Source organism: Balearica regulorum, chromosome 3 (genome assembly GCF_011004875.1).
Source record: "Balearica regulorum gibbericeps isolate bBalReg1 chromosome 3, bBalReg1.pri, whole genome shotgun sequence".
Classification (NCBI taxonomy): domain Eukaryota; kingdom Metazoa; phylum Chordata; class Aves; order Gruiformes; family Gruidae; genus Balearica; species Balearica regulorum.
In genome coordinates, this window is record NC_046186.1 from 39,717,815 (window position 1) to 39,734,841 (window position 17,027).

The 17,027-nt window shown below is 38.6% G+C and overlaps 1 protein-coding gene and 2 non-coding genes across 3 annotated transcripts in view; all 3 read right to left on the reverse strand.

Annotated features, from left to right (window-relative positions):
- The window catches only part of SYNCRIP (synaptotagmin binding cytoplasmic RNA interacting protein), a 46,263-nt gene extending 29,674 nt beyond the window's left edge, over nt 1-16,589 (reverse strand). The window contains exons 1-4 of the mRNA XM_075747642.1: nt 16,441-16,589; nt 15,557-15,626; nt 14,961-15,043; nt 12,946-12,990 (exon numbers count right to left, since the gene is read on the reverse strand). The gene's annotated coding sequence lies outside the window, so the exon portion shown is untranslated. The remainder of the gene's footprint in view (nt 1-12,945; nt 12,991-14,960; nt 15,044-15,556; nt 15,627-16,440) is intronic.
- Nucleotides 12,538-12,612, reverse strand: LOC142601465 (small nucleolar RNA SNORD50). The gene has a single exon (XR_012835024.1). It is a non-coding gene; the product is annotated as a small nucleolar RNA SNORD50 (small nucleolar RNA).
- LOC142601466 (small nucleolar RNA SNORD50) lies at nt 14,749-14,815 on the reverse strand. The gene has a single exon (XR_012835025.1). It is a non-coding gene; the product is annotated as a small nucleolar RNA SNORD50 (small nucleolar RNA).
- Nucleotides 16,590-17,027: the final 438 nt, after the last annotated feature.

Genomic DNA, 17,027 nt, shown 5'->3' on the forward strand with positions numbered 1-17,027 from the left:
AAATTAACTAAAAGGAGATAAATCAGATACAGGAAAAGTTTTCTCCTGAAGAAAGTTTCATGCATGACTGAATGGCTCAGTCTTATACTTTAATATACAGATATAAGCATTCTTCCATTCTAAAAAGTAACTTACAATCTAACATTGTCACGTTTTCAGCAAAGACTAAAGTTAACTAATGGTAATATTTTGTTTTAACATTCTTTCCAGTTATATCCTTTGTGCATCTTCTCACTTTTCCAAAACCAGGCAGAGGCAGCACTAATTAAAACAAAATCAAGGTTATTCCTCTGTTTATTTAAACTATTTCTAAGGCTCTAACTTTGACCCTGCTAACTCTTCAAACACTTCACTTCTTTCAACTAAGTCAGGAAAACAAAAGCAGCAAAGAAAATGTGTGCAAATCCAGTGATTACAGTTCACAGGACCAGAGGCAGCGGGCACAAACTGAAACACAGGAGGTTCCCTCTGAACATCAGGAAGCACCTTTTCACCTAAGGGTGACCGAGCACTGGAGCAGGTTGCCCGGGGAGGCTGTGGAGTCTCCATCCTTGGAGATACTCAAAAGCCAACTGCGCATGGTCCTGGCCAATCAGCTCTAGGTGACCCTGCTTGAGCAGATGGATGGATTCTGTGATTTTGTGATATGGTTAATTATCCTGATCTTTACAAATACAACTCTATCCACTAATTAATGTTTGTTTGAGATTTGGAAAATAGTTTTTTTCTGAATCTGAAAACCAAAGTAACTATTTTTTCACTAATTCTTAATTCTTTTAGTTCTGCAAGATGGATGAGGAGTCTGCTCCTACAGACTTGACACCATACATTTCAGGGCTTTTGGGGTTGAAATCCCCATGCATTCTGCTAAACATTTGCCCAGTCACAGGCAGAGAACAAGCCTGGCAATGAGGAGGAATGGGGCTCTTCCAGGAATTATTTTGGTGTTGAATTTTATATACAGACTGAAGGTCCTGAAGCAACTTCTTTCTGAACTGCTTCTCTCTCTTGCTTTATGGCTGTGCTATAGCAACAGTGCCAGTGAAAGAAAGAGTATTGGACTGCTTAGTTCTGGAAAGTATCTATATGTTTTTAAGTCCTTCTTTCCAATACCGATCACTGCTTTTTACTCTTTCCAGTCAATGTGACCCACACACAGGTACATTCCCTCCCCCAGTCAAACTCTCCAGGGCTGACATTGCAACAGAAAGGCACAACAGAAGCAGAAGGTAGTTTAGCTCACATTCCATTAACTTTAGTTTTCTAATTTAAGTTAGAGGATTTTAAACCGGTTTATTAGCCATTGGTTCAGAGCAATCACTGTAGAAGTCAATGCATTTTGCAGCACACTATAGGTTAATCTGTAAGTAACAAGAGAGGTGTGGAAGAGGAGAGCACACACACACAAAACAGTCAAGTCACTTCCATGTGTATGTGGAAATGCCAACTCAAAGCCATCCTAAACTGATTATTATCACTCAGAAACGAGATGCCCAGCCTTGTAACAAAGAACTATAAATGCCCTACGCTTACCAGCAAAAAAAGCAGTGTTAGGAGTTACTTGGAACCTATACCCTCAACACAGACAAGAAATACATGAGGGAACATAATACTGGCCTAAAAACGTCAGAAGTGGCACAGAGAAAACTAGAAAAAAATTGTTCACTCTTTCTTCCAATGGAAGAATGAGGAGGCACCAAATCAAACTGGCAGATAGCAAAGCAAAAAAGAGCTGCTTTTACACACATGCAACTAAGCTGGGGAATTCATTGTCACATGAAGCTGTAGGTATTTCCATAACCCCCCAAAGTAACTAGCCTAATTAATGGAAGAAACTCCCACCTAAAATTAAATGCAGAGGTGTCACCCCAATTTAAAGTCTGTGGCAAAAATTAGTGGAAGCTGGGGGAGCATACCAGAAACTACTATTGCATCTATGCTTGCCCTATCTTTGCATGTTTCCATTAGCTAATACCTGCTACTGGAGACTAAATGTTGGTCTTAACTCTTCAGTCTGACAGTACAAATACCCTGTCATTGCAGCAAGCAGAACACACAATCACTAATCTGTTCCTTTCAGCCCAAACCCTTCCCACTTCCAGAAGTGTACGTGCAAATGTTCCTCTTCCTCCAGATTCCCTCTAATCACATATTCCTCAGCCTACTATACACCTATAAACCACAGTCTTCCTATACAAATAGCTCACAAGCTTATCAGGGGTGAGGAAAGAGGCTTCCCATTCTGAAGAAAAAAAACCTGCTTTACTATTGCTGTGGGTACAAAAGTGAGTGTTAGGACACAACTACTAGTGCCTTTTCCATCCCATTCCCCTGAACATCTGATGCTTTAAAGCTCTTACAGAGGAGCATTACCATTAAGTCAGCACCTGACAAAGAAGGGAAAAAGAAAGGTGTGTTCCCCCACCAATTTTCATCAAATTAGCATGGAAAGGCTGGAGAAAAGAGATTCCTCCACATCCTACTGCATTCTGCCTTATGAGGACTCATGCAAGAACTGCAGAGAGCCTTCCTCATTGGTAATCCATTTTCAAAACATCTCCAAGTCATCTCAGGACAGTAGTGCTATCCTGTCCACTTGCGCAGTGTGATGTAGCCAAGTGCTGAAGCTGCAACCCACAGAGCAGAGCCACAAGTGAAGTGTTGATGCAGAACTTACTGCTCTATTTAGATCTCCCTCTGCCCTGGACACCCATCCAGCCCTGCCCTTACATCCCTGCCTTAACCAGCAGCCATCAGGATTCCAGTACTGGCACACTTATAAAAGCCAACTGAAGGGCAGGAAAAAAATGGAGAGGGCCCCTTGGGATCTATTTAACCCCACGTGAGTTACTTTGTGCATTAAGCCCCTCTCCAAAGGCAGATGACACATCACTAGGTCAGAGAATATTCTCCCACGGGTCTGGGCATCTTTCCCAGGAGCACACAGCACACCACACACACAGTCGATGGGACAGGTCATGGGCTGTTCTCCAGCCGTAAGGGAAAGGTGGACAGCACAGCTTGCATTCCCACAGCCAAGCTCTTATCCACCTTAACCTCTAAACCATGCCCAGAGTGCTAGCTAGGCTTCTGTTGTCAGCCTGTATTAACCCTTATGGCACGGACAATCAGTTCCCAGTGACTGGGCTCATGTCCCAGGCCTGTTTAGTTGACTAGTAATAACACTGCTGATTACTCAGGAAAATGCTTGATGCAGCAGTTGCAATACACAGCTTTAAGGATAAGTGTTCCAGGCTACTTAACATGTAACCAAACCACCTAAAAATCCTTTCAAGCATGGGTGAGTACAAATAACCTTGGTGTTGTCAAGGTGCCTTGTAAGAATAGAACAATCTCCCCCCTCTCCCCTTTTACAATCCTTGCCAGGTACAAAGCAGAAGTGACAACATAAATGCAGCATTTCTGCAGATCTCAACCACAGACAATAAAACCTTTTGTATATGACTGCTTTTTAAATTTTTTCTAAATGTACCTGGAGTATATCGCACTAAGGGAGTTCTCCTTTACAGCACAAACTGCAGACTAGAGCACAAGGATGAGAAACTATTACTATCAGAACCTCAGGCTCTGCTTGCTGCTTTTCAATAGTCTTTTTTTTAATATCTACTTTTATATGGGCCTTGAGAGATACTAGAATTAGATCTTAAGCTAACACAGAGCTTCAGCACATGTGTGTAAGTTTACCCTCTCCAGCTCGCATAGCAGTAACCAGGTATCTCTTCATTGTTTTGCACAGGGCAGTACGGGCAACATAACCTGTTCTCAAACCTGAACAAATTTGTAATTTAATATGGTACAACTAATACAGCTGCATGATGCTGCTAGAAGCAGTAATTTAGTTCTTTAGAGAAGCAAAGTTTTAATTTTACCTAGCAACTGGGCACTAGAAAAAATAAATTGCTATTCTGTGATCTGCAGGGGACATATGAAGAACATTATGCTTTCAATCTGCCTTCAGTAAATAAACTTAGAAGTGTCTCTTTGATCCTGTAAAAATATACATGGTTGGTTTTTCTTTTTTAAAGTTTAGATCTTAAAAGTGGCAGCAAGTAAGAACAATTACAGGGAAGTTTCATTTTCAAAACTTTAATCCATCAGGGTCATTTTTTTAAAAAAAATTGTATTATTTTATGACTATTTAAATGGCTGATAAACCTGTGAACTTGTTTATTGATGTCACATTCAAATTAACCAACACACTTCTAGTAGATCTTGCATTCTCCAGCTGGAGAACACAATGCAACTGTGTGAGAATACACATTTTTACTGGCAATACATCAATTCTTAGTTTTAGCAGGATTAATATAGATATTTGAGCATGTCCATAAAAAAATTGTTAAAATCACCGATGCCAGTTAACTGCAAGAGTTTCTAAATTCTTTCATATTCTTCCAGTTCAGGTGTTTTTAGATTTTACTGCAACAATCCACAGCAATAGCTTATGTCTCTCCCAAGAAAAATTCTTACTCAAGAGATCTTCTCCTGTATACTAAAAGTGTTTGTAACTTAGCGCCAACATTTATTTTTAACCCCTTTAAACTTCTATTAAAAGATGTGTCCTGATGAGTAAATTTGATGCACAAAAAATGTTAACCAATTTCACATCAAGAGCATTGATACAGATCTGCTGCTGCCAAAAGAAGCTGTAAGGAACATGCAGAAGAATCAATCTTCAGTCTGAAGATGTTATGAACTCTTCCAGTCTAAGCAAACAATGGAAAAAATTAGAAGTCAGGGGTATTAAGGTGGGAACTTCCGTAAGCCATACACATGTGATGCAAATACCTTTTAAAAACAAATATGAGACATGCCCAGCTTAGCAGTTCACCTGTTTTCTATAGCTCAGCAGAGGTAACAGATGGGTTCTTCCACCCTCAGGCTGATGGCAATAGTGCTGATAACACATTAGCATTTCTTCTCAGGCTCTTTGACTCCTCTATTGCTAGTCAGATTTCTTAGCAAGCAGTCAGTCTATGCTCCCCACCAAAGACGACTTAAAGTTCACATTGAGGTTAAATCCCAGTAAAAGGGGAGCCAAACACAGAAAGCAAGTATCTCATGGATAACCTTCTGTAGCTTGGCCCCAGACAGAACATTTTTTGTATTATCTTAATCACCAAATTTGAGAGGTAGGATTAGACTGAATATGAAATAAAGACATCCCAGGAATTTTTTAAAACCTCTTCATCATACTTGTATTGGAAGCTCTAGCAGAAGCTCAGAATGTTTGCTTCCAGGGCAGCATGCCAATTCTGCCGATACTTATTTTTGTTGCTGCTATAGAAAAGGCTATCATCCTCACAGAAGTTCATTTCTGCCTTTTTAATGAATCTGAGGTGCCTGTTTCCAAGCCAGCCTTCAAAATAGTCAAGGACAGAAGAGCAAGTTCAACAGAGCCCATTTCGGTGAAACTGAGATCTTTCTGAACAAGAAAAATGGTTATGGTTCTTCTGAGAATACTATACAAAGAAGTACAGTTGATTTTTATCCCGGTTATATTAATTGTGAGTAGGAAAGAAGTTTACTTAAATACTACTCACGTTCTACCTTTTTCTAACTCCTACTTTATTGCCTGGAACTTCCTAACACAGAGAGCCCAGTATCAACAAAGTGGGGAAGGAAATATTTTCCTTCCACATCTGAAACAACCTGAAGCCCAGCTAAGCTGTCATTCCTGATAGATTTGCAATTTAGCTAATCAGTGACTCTTATTTGCAGACTCTGTCCCTGGTTTCTGAAGAGCAAATCACAGTTGTCAAATCACATCAATTACAGGAACCAGTCTTGTTTTTACAACTCCACAGGTGTCTGAATGTGATTATTGTATCCATGAGGCCCAGAGAGAAAAATTTCCCACTTTTTTTTTTTTCCTTCCCTTCACTAAAGGTTCATACTATTGCTCTTACAGCTTTTCTGAGATGAATACTGAATGAATATGTAGTAGGCTTTTGTATTTGTATTTTTGCCTTGGTTCTTGTGATGTTTAATGCATAGCTTCTGGGGAAAGCAATACAGGACTAGTACAGAAGAGGAATAGCATCTTTAAGAGATCAGGACAGAGCCGAGGATTACACAGTAGTTTTGGATACCAAGGTCCCAACCTTGTCCCCAAGTAAGAAAGCTTATGCTGGCAGAGCGCCCAAGCTGTTGTAGGTGATCTGCTTTTTCTATAGAAATTATAACTTCAGAAAAGACCAAATACACATACTCCTTTTACCACTTTAAAATGCTTTCCTAGTTCAGAATCAACAATACTTTAAGATCCTCCACATAACCATGGCAAAGGAACTTAAAACTTGAAATCAAAAGGGCCCAAGCATGACATCACCCACAGTACATCACAGCCTCAGAACTGCTGTCCTGAGGACGGAGGCTGGGAGTACTACAGGGAGTTTCATTTCTGAGGGCAGGAAGTTACACTGGTGTCACTGCATAAGATGTAGCAGTGTGGATTTTGAGCATGAGTCTTTATTCTTAACTTCCACTTTTTTATTCCTTTGGTGGAAGATCTTTCATTTAGTAAGTATTTTACTTTTTACTCCTCCAACATTCTAAGACTCAATTCACACTTAAAGTCCAATATCCAGATACCCTAGTCTTGTATGCAAAGAATGTCCTTTTCTTACAGGACTACCTCCTCTCCCTATGGTAAGTCATAGGCACCATAGACTGTCACAGACAACCCCAAGAGGTTCAAATGTTCCTTAAGAAGTGTACTCTCAGAAGCAAGGGGAGAATACCTAAAAGGACATTTCTCCTCCTGCCATCTTATCAGGCAGTAACACTGGTGGTCTTCACTTCTTGGTAATTTTGAATCCTCACAAGTGAGGTCTCTCTCCAAATCTGAACTCCTGGCAAACCATCTTTCTTCCTATTTGTAAGCTAAAAGCTTTGGACTTTCTCATATCCGGCAAGGCTCATAATGGGCTGCACTTTTATAGAAAACATACCTAGCAGCTGCTACAATTGTTCAGTCTTACTTTTCTAATTATAAAACTAGAAAGTACATGAAACTCCCAGGAGAAAGTATTCATACCATTTCCAGTCATCTTGACATAACAGTTAAAAAAGGCAAACTCACAGCAAAACACCTTGACCAGCAGTCAACCCCACTAAAGGGTCACCATATAAAGATCGCTTTACATAAAAAAAGGTTTTCATCAGCCTTACAGCCTGCACATCAAATTAGCAGAAACCAGTGAAAAGCATAGTAACAGAACTCGTTAAGTTCAAGTACATGTAAATGCAGACAAGCCAGTTCTGCATGTTTTCAAAAACCCAGGCACTGTTCCCCCCATGAAGTTTTTTTGGGGGGGAACATTCTCAGCACTGTGATACCATTTACTATAAAATACTATTTCAAAATGTTCTGAAGGTAACTCCTGTTCCTGTCATTAAACTTATATTATGCGGTTTCTCATCTGTAAAACAGGAAGAGGGGGGAGCATTAATTCCCACAAGCCTCTCTTGTTTGTAATAGCAAATAAGTAGCTTAAAATGTTCAGAAACTACATAACCCAACTATTTTCAGAAATTGTTTATTCTAAGATACACTGGGAAATAAATAATCATACTCTGAACTGTTTAACTTAAGTCCAAATGACATTAAGAACCAGCACTCACTGTTTCAATATTGCATTTTTCTGATGGAGTGCAAAAAATTAAACTAAGACAGTGAAGCAATTTGCTTTATTTTCTGATGCATAAAATGATCTAACTACTAGACAGAAGCAACACACTTAAGAGTTTAAGTCTCAAATGTTTCTTTCAGGACTCTAGTATCTGCAGCATCCCTCATTCTGACTAAAAAAATCCCAAACTAAGGCTAGGGCAAATTATTTCCTGTTTTGCCAAGGTTAGATGAAGGACAACCATTTAATGGTAGCTGTATATTCTTCCTCCATAATGATCTTAAGATGATTCAAAAATACAACCTTTACTTTTCAATCAACTTACAAATTTCAAAATAAGGTCTAAGCATTTCAGTTGATTCATCTTTCTAGCTTCTTCATATATGACTGAGCTTTATTTTAGGACAGATTTTAATCATTCTTTACCTGCAACCATAAAACTAGTACCATCATTGCAGGGACAGTGTTTATTCAGTTACTGAGAAGTCCAGTCACGGGGGGGAAAAAGACTAGTTATTCTTCTGGTGAGAGGCTTCAGGAGCCTGAAGTATGAAGCGTAGCTCATGGGTATCAAAGGGAAGAGTACACATCAGTACGTTCAAATTTTCACCTCCAACAGCTCATTTAAACAGTAAAGCTAGCCTAGCACTGGGGCTTTAACTGGATTCCACTTAACCACTGTTTTCATTAATGTGAGAGTTGAAAGCAACATTGGTTTCACAGAGAAAAAAAGGCTTTTACTTCAGCTCCCTCCCAATCCCCCCTTCCCTGCAGTTAAAATACACACTACTTCATATATCTTACAGCCCACGTAACATTCATGTTTCACATCTTTTTAAATAGAGGTAAGCTGTAATTGCCAAGGAGTATTCAAACACAAACGAAAATCTCCTCAGGAAATTCCCAAGCAAACTGCTGGAAAGGCTCTCTATACTTCTCCTGTTCCTTATACTCGTCATCCTCAGATAGAATACTGAGCAAGGCAGACTTTGTCCCACTCAATACAGCCATTCTTCTGAGCATCAAACACCACTTTGTCCTCTGGAGCCTGCAGGAAGTTTGAGACAATGGCAGAGAAGTACTGTCTTCATAGCCCCAATAGCTCAACTGGACTATCAACTAAAAAGCCACATGATGAATTAATTTTCTTTTGAACATCATCTGAATTTTACTTTTCCAGTTTATATCCTCCAAGGGAAACAAGCAAGAATGCATGTAATACCAGTTCTATTAAGTACAGAGAATGTAAATCATTGGACACATACATACATTTACACAGCATATGAAGGCCTCCAGCTGTACTCTACTCACCTTAAATTAACAGCGATCTGTTAAATTCATCCTCCAACTATAACTCAAATTCTGTCCTCAGAACTGGGGGGGGGGGCATACCAAAAACCTACTGACCCAAAGCCAAGCTTAAATACTCTCCAATATAGAGAATACCTCTCCTTGGGCAAAGTCTAACACTTTACTTGCTCTGCTGCGTCCATGCTTGACTGTTAAGGAGTCCTTTTCTACCAACTGTTATTTAATTTCAATGCCCATTTTTAATTGGTGAAACTCATACTCAAGCTTTATTGCTTATACAATTAAGAGCTTGCCTGCACCAGAAGGCAGCAACCCCACTGAAGCTGGCACACGATAAGCTGCAGCCAAGGCAGCACACTTCTTCGCAGGCTGGTAGCCTGACAGTACAGCTTATGCTGAAATTTCTGTTCACTGGGATCTGTTACTTCAAGCAGGCTTCACACCAGTAAATACGCTCATAGCGGTGGGGGTGCTGTGGCAAGATAACCACTGCTAGCTTAGTTTCACTCACTTGCAACTGTTTATAGATCTACAGTCTCCACTGGCAAGACAAGTTCTTCAGCAACAGACAAAACCTCCCACCCTAACAGGGACCTCATTACACCTCATTACTTAAATGGTAGTAAAGCACTTACAGAGCTACTCCTCCTTGTGGTTGCAAGATACTCCTCTTGCCTATAGGCACATCACTCATTTAACAAAAAAAAGCTCTGCTTTTTTTGCCCAGATACTCAGACCAATCCATGGCAATATTCCAGAACAAAGTTTATCTAACCACTGATTTCTTGGACCACAGCCCAACAACCATGTGACACTTCTAAGTTCAACACTAATGATGGTTAGTGCAAGATTTCACCAGACTATTTAAAGCACAAAAAAAGCAAAGTGCTGTCATGCTGTTTACTATACAATCTTAACTCAAAAGTTTTAAATCTAGCAAGATATTATGTAAAACTCAAGTTCAATGGAGTACTTTTGCACAGAAAGATCTCATGCAATGTGTTCCAAACTTGTCACACAGGATTCACTACATGTCCTTATCTCAATCACTTGCATAACACATCTTACCAGATTCCAAAAACATACCAGAAGAACTAAATTCACAAGTGGTTTGCAAACACATTATCCCCCTCCCACCAGGCAAAAAAGCCATTATAAATATTATTCTTTCCATCTTAAAATTAGTTACAAAAGTAATCTTTATACATCAGTTTCACTAGTCCCATATTCCAAAACCTCTGGAGTATGCCATGGGTGACAGGTCCCTATTTTTCATGATTAAACACTGCTCCTGGAGACAGACTTCCACCACTTGATATACAAGAGAACACGATCTCATCTTTTGATCCCAGAAATCAAAAGATCAACTCACTCTCATTAATTTTACTGGATATACACATAGCAGTATCTGCTCAAAAGCTTCCCTATTTCATATTAGTATTAGCACAAAGGGTAAGAAGACTGTACCTTCACACTCCAAAACAAATACCGTATACTCTTCTGACCCTTTAACACAAGGCATATACAGATCCTCTTAGAATATCTAACAAAGTACTTACCAAGCATTGCTGCTGCATTACTCGTTTCTCTGGTCTTTGAGACCTTTTCTCCCTCCAGAAGAGACTGACCTAGCTAGGACTGGCAACTTTCTGACTTACCATCCAGCAACAGCACCCAGACTTTTCACAGAACCACAGTGGGCAAAAGGAGACTGGTTCTTTCCCACTTCTGAAGTGCACAATCACTAACAGAGTTTGTGTTCTCTGGGAGTTCACTCAAGCACAATGTGGAATATCACGAGTCCAGTATGTGCTGTACCAGTCAGGGCAACAAGGCCACCTTGCCTTCGTAGCTCTTGCAAAGCACAAGCTGTCAAGAACACCGTGGTGCGACTACAACGTTGCTGATCTGCAATGGCTAGTAGGCTTTTCACATCCTCATCTTTATTCAAGAAAGAGCATGTACAAAATATGGCACATGGAAATACCTACCCTTGTCAGTAACATTCATTAACAGAAATAATAAATATTGTTGAAAGCAATAAAGGGAAACCTGTTCAGTAGTAAATCTCTGCAGATTCTGATACATTCAATATACCGATTTACACAGTTACTTGCTGAAAAGTAGCAGTCTTTAGCCAAAGTAGCTGGTTACTGCTTTTTAACAACCAAAGCATAGATGCTCAGTGAAGCAATACACTCCAAGTTCAGTCAGATCCTTAGCATACATTTTAGAAGTCAGGTGAATACTTATTTTTGACATTCCCAATGCTTTAGGCACTGCTACTGTAGTGTTTGGCACTTCATGATACTGCTTAGACAGAAAACTGGGCATTCCATGGAATTTGTCATTTAGAAGTAGGCACATTCCATGAGCTACAGGAATTCTTCCAGCTCTCTAAAGGAACAGAGTTGCTGGCATCCAATGCTGTCATTTTTGGCTGCAGACTACAGAGTAGTTTTTCTGTATTTTGGTGCATTTTGATTCAGTAACTTTAGCTCTACTAATTTCCTTGGTGACCAATTTACGATCTCTCACTCTGTGGAAGAATGCAAATTAGCCAAATACAGCAAATATGCTGTTACTGTGATAGAGCACCACTAGTTTTCAAGTGACTGCTCAAAGCACAAGTTCCACTGTGGGTACTCCCTTCTCCCACTATTGGCCTCTTTTCCCTGCACAGCAAGGAAGTAACATTGCCTGCATATTCCTCAAAGGGCAGTTCCACTGGCCTTTTCATACTCAAGTAGCAGAGCATAAAACCCCAATTCTTCTCTCTCACTAGATACAGACAGCAATGCAAGCTTTAGACCTTTGCCTCTTCTGTAAGAATTTTCCTCATGACACCCAAATTTCTTTCTTACAAGTGTTTCATGTTTATGCTTCCATACCACCACCACATCATCTACTTCCTCCTATCTCCTGGATGACACCAATCAAAAAGCAGGCTCATTGGTTTGAATTTGTGTACCTGTTTTGCTTTCTCCCTGTCTTTACAGGGCCTACCCATGAGTTGCATTGTTTTGAGTTATTATGTATCTTCAGTGTCAGCAAGTCTGTGTACCCTCATGGTATTTTAAAATGGGCAATAGTCTTGGGGGTTCTTCCACATATTGAAGCTCAATGCTTGTTTCCCTAATATTGCTATCCTTCCTACAGAGTGTAGCTCAATGCTTTGAGAAAAGTGCTATTTTAAATATGAAGAGACAGTGATTTTGGTTCACATGCAGTTTCTGAAAACAGTATCCGCTAAACAAAATTGCGGCAGCTGTTTCAGTAGGCTTTTGAAAAGCATGGCATCCCACTCCAAGCCACAAAAACTCTTCAGGTGTTACACTTCCACAGAAGTTACAGATCATCCACATTTGTCAGGCAGGACTGACAAAGTGTTCCAACTCTTCACTGGAAAAAGAGAAGAAGGTCTAAGTATAACAGTTCATTTGAGGGAGAAATTTCAATTTGCAAGTAAGCACACAACTCTATGCATACATTATGATATCACTTCTGTAAAAATATGAAAGCTCATAGGTATTGTAATACTTTTCAGAAAGTTTTAATCAAATCTTTTGGTCTCGTCTCAGATTCCGGATCCGTATTAAGTTTTTCAGCAAGGAATTCAGGTTCGGGATAGGATCATCACAGCGAGACAAAAGCAATACAGAAACCGTGAATTTAATACTAAATGTACTGTTTTTCTATAGGGTTTCTGATTGCAATACAAAAATTAAACATTCTCTAGTCCTTTGACATAGTTCAGTAATAACATACACTTATTTAAAACTTCGCATGAAGGTACGAAAGCTAACCAAGGTTAGGTACAGCTACCAGCACACATTGTACCTTGGGGAACAAGGGTTCTTAAATTCCAGCTGTACAGAATGAAATACTATACCAACTTACCGCAACACAAAAAACTCCCAAACTTTAAGCACAGGGCTAGACTTAAAATGAGAAAATGTTTAGAAGCTTTCCAAGTACATACCTGAATAAGCTAAAAGGATTCGTTCCTACATTTTTGACCATTTTCCTGCCAAAAAGAGACATTTATTAGTTCAGAAAAAAATTCTTCCAATCACTCAAAATTGCCCAGCTATTGCTCAAATTGACTATGAACTATGATAGGCAACTAACCAATCAAGTATAATTCCCCCTCTATCAGAATGCATGACTTCATTTCTGAAAAGTAGTTAATACCTGGTTCTTAGCTTGTATCAAAACATTAAAAACTCCACAAGCTAAAATCCACCAATAAGCAAGCATTAAATAAAAAGCTGCATCCATACCACATTCTTCTACATAAGACTCTCCTGCAAGCAATAGGAAAATTGAGACTACCTCTGAACTAGAACTGACCATTCAAAAAAGCAAATATAGATCGTTAAATGTTTCACACTGTTCCATAATGCAGATAAATCCCACCACACTTCAAATATGCCATTTGTAATAAGACAGTTTACACATCACCTCCTGCCTATAAATGAGGCTGACAATAATGCAGGTTTTAAAGTAGTCATTTAAAAATTACCAGTTTTGCTGAGTTAAGGTATGTAAAGACTATGAAGCCTATCATCTTCAAACACTTCACCTATTCTGGTGTTAGAGTAGTCTGAAGTCAGAAGTCAGAGTCACATGTGTTTTTCATCACAGAATCAATCAGGTTTGGGATAGGCTCTTCACTGATCAGACACACCAATGGTTTTAAGCATTACTCCCACATCACACTTAAATTATTCATAACATTTATTGGAATTCATACCTTCAATTGAGAAGCAGCCTTCAAGCATCCCTGCAGACATAAAATGCACTGGTTACACTCACAAGGCTTGCTACTTCCAACTTCTTTCTAGATCAGCCATGTAAGTCAATCCACTTCCTACTTGTAATATTGCCTGTCTAAACAATACAGTATTTTATAGGTAGCACTGCTGCACAAGAAGTTTCACTCCCATGTTTGAACTTCACATACTGGGACAAAGCCTATTCTTCAAAAGAAACTGCTGGTAGCTAGCAAGGTATTTAAAGGTACCTTTCTTTAACAACCGGTAGAATAAAATTACAGATCTAAGACAGGAAAATTAGAACCTGTCATCACACTTTAGATTTTATCTTCTTAAATAAAAACAATCTATGGATACTCAAGAACCAGTCCAATTACAGTGAATTTCATTGAAAAAGATTAAATTCAGGTACTTAGGTAACAATGAAGCTCTTGGGAAAACTACTACCAATACTGTTGATGAACAGTAAGCATACATGAGTATGCTTTTTGCCTGCTCCAAGTATAATGTTATACTAGCCCTTCTGAATTAGTTTAGCTCTGGAGCTGAAACAGTTTTAATGTAATTACAATTCATTACAATTCACCACCAAATTTCACCTCTAATCCTTAACATTACTTTTCCTAAATCTTCACATCTGAGTGAGCCTTAAGTTAACAGTCCTTTCTAAGAGTCAAAGTGCAAACATCATCACTAGCTGTCAAACACCAGCAACACTTCCTTACCAAGGCACTTTTAATACCTGGCTAATGTTTGTGATTTACCCACTGTAAGACAGGATACCTCAAATTACAGGGGTCTAACAATTCCCTCTCTCGGCTCTTTAAAGATGCTAGCTTTTGCAACAGCACATATCCATGTCAACATGGACATGAGGCAAATTTAAATAATGCACCAACATCGTTATTGACAACCTGGAACATGCTGGCATCTAGCTTGTATATGGGGACAGAAATAAAAGTAACACCAACTGGGATAATGACTTTTGAAAGGATAGAAGTGGTTTCATCTCAGTAGCCAGATCCGTATGAAGTTTCTCATCAACATATCAGGTTTGGCAGTTTCATCATGATTCACCACTTAAAATATCAATGACTCGGAACTGCAAAGCAATTCATATATTCTACAAAATAAGCTTTGTGTCTTTCATATGCAGATATACTGAACAGGGAATACATTGCAATTAACAAAAAAATTTCAGCAGCTTAATAAATGTTACCTCTATCTGTTGTACTACAGTTGCCAGGAAATCTTTCATCAGGACACCTGCCATTCCCATTACTAGAAACTTCTCATGCCATTCTAGAAATTTGAGTAGAACAATCAATTACAACATGTCCATGCATAATATAGCACAACCCATTAAGAACATCCAAGTTTTACTCTCGTGGATCCCCCTTCCTCCCAACCACTGGTTGCAGGCATTTGAGTCAAATGAAATTCAATACATATTCTGAAGTTATTTCTTAGCATTTCCAAAAGGTGAGAATATCAACTATACTTTGTTTTCTTTGCCTAAACATTTTCTTATACTATCTCCTGAAAAGCTACAAATTCACAATTAAAGGCCATCTTGAGGCAATCTTTGTCAGATTTAGTATGCACACTTCAGACAGGCATATTTCACCAGCTCCTTGGACAGTGACCCAAATAAACTATTCAACAACTCCCCAGCCTACCCAGTTCTAGATCACATCAAGTGTGCCTGAAGTATGATACCTCAATTTTAAAGCTAATGATACTCCTAATTTGATCATACATATATTTCAATAATTTATCATACTAATTTATCCCCACTGATCATTCAGAACATACATAGCTTTCAGGAAAATCCACTTGTGTGTACCAAGTATTCTTCTACTTCTGATGATGCTTCCATGAAAGGCTAAAATTGAAATTAAACAAAAGTTATCTTTTAAAGTAGAAAATGTTTCTTGCTGTGGTCTAGCATCATCTCTCATGTTACTACATCAGGAACAATCACCAAAGACTAAAAATTCAGTTCTTCCATACAATTCAGTATTTGTCTAGAACAGCCTTCAATACCCAACAAGTTGAAATTTTATGTGCACTAGGGAAACAGAAAGCCTGAATTGGTTTTGGACTCTTTTGCAACCATTATGATGTCTGAAGAACCAAGACATTCAAGCTTCTATTTCAAAAATATCTATGAGTGACCATGCCTTTGTTCACAATGCAATAGTTCTGTCTGTCCACAGTTTGCAGGATTATCTCGATAATTATATTCAAATTTGGTCACGTACATAGATTCACATTAACCCCAATACACACCCAAGGCCAGAGAGCTAACTTGCATAATCTGCAAGATCAGTGTAAATTAGCACAAGTTAGCCAAGTGATTTATCATGTGGGTCTTCATGCTTATTTAAATGCTGCAGCAAAAGAAATGAGAACAAGTGACCTTAACTCAGTGAAGAACTCAAAAAAAATCATCAAATAATTACTCATCAGTTTGATTCAGACTATGCAAATGCAACATACTGTAACTGGTTTTCATTTTTGTCCCACTCATAGCCATATAAAGATGACAACCCTCTGGCACTTAACACATTCCATACTTTTTGGCAGACAAAAATATGGAAACCAAGTAAGAAATGGAAGCATTTATTATCTTGATCAATGATAGAAATGCAGTGTTACTTCTAGAGCAACAAAATTAAAAAATCCAGAGCCATTACCTTAACACGTCTGTACAATGTACTGGACACCACTGAAAGCTTCCTCTCCATCATACCTAAAAACAAACAGTAAACAAACTTAACACTTGAAACCAGTAGATTCTTATTACCAGGCCACAAAGTCACACACATTACAAGAGAACATTCATCAACAAGCTCTCAAGCCTCAGAAACAATAATATGTTAAGTACATCTTAGGTTTGCATGAGGCCTTTTACAAAGCAGCAATAAATGCAGCCAGTTTTAAGTAACAAAGGAGTTATGAGTTACATTCACTGGAAATCCCATGTTAAAAGAATTGTAGAAATAACTGCACATACCCACTGTTAAACTTTAGTCCAAAGGATTTTAAGCAAAAATTCATCAGCTCAAGGTTTCAGTCCTTTTCAGTATAAGCACTAATTTCAGTTAGAATTCAGTTTTAACCACATAGCAAGTATTTGTAGCTACCAACTTCACTATCCAAAGAAACACATGACAAAGTATTTGTTTTGTCATATACAATACTTAAAATATGCAGCTTCTAATAATAATGTTTCTCACTTTGCACTACATAGATCAAATAAACATAGCAGTTCATTAAAGCT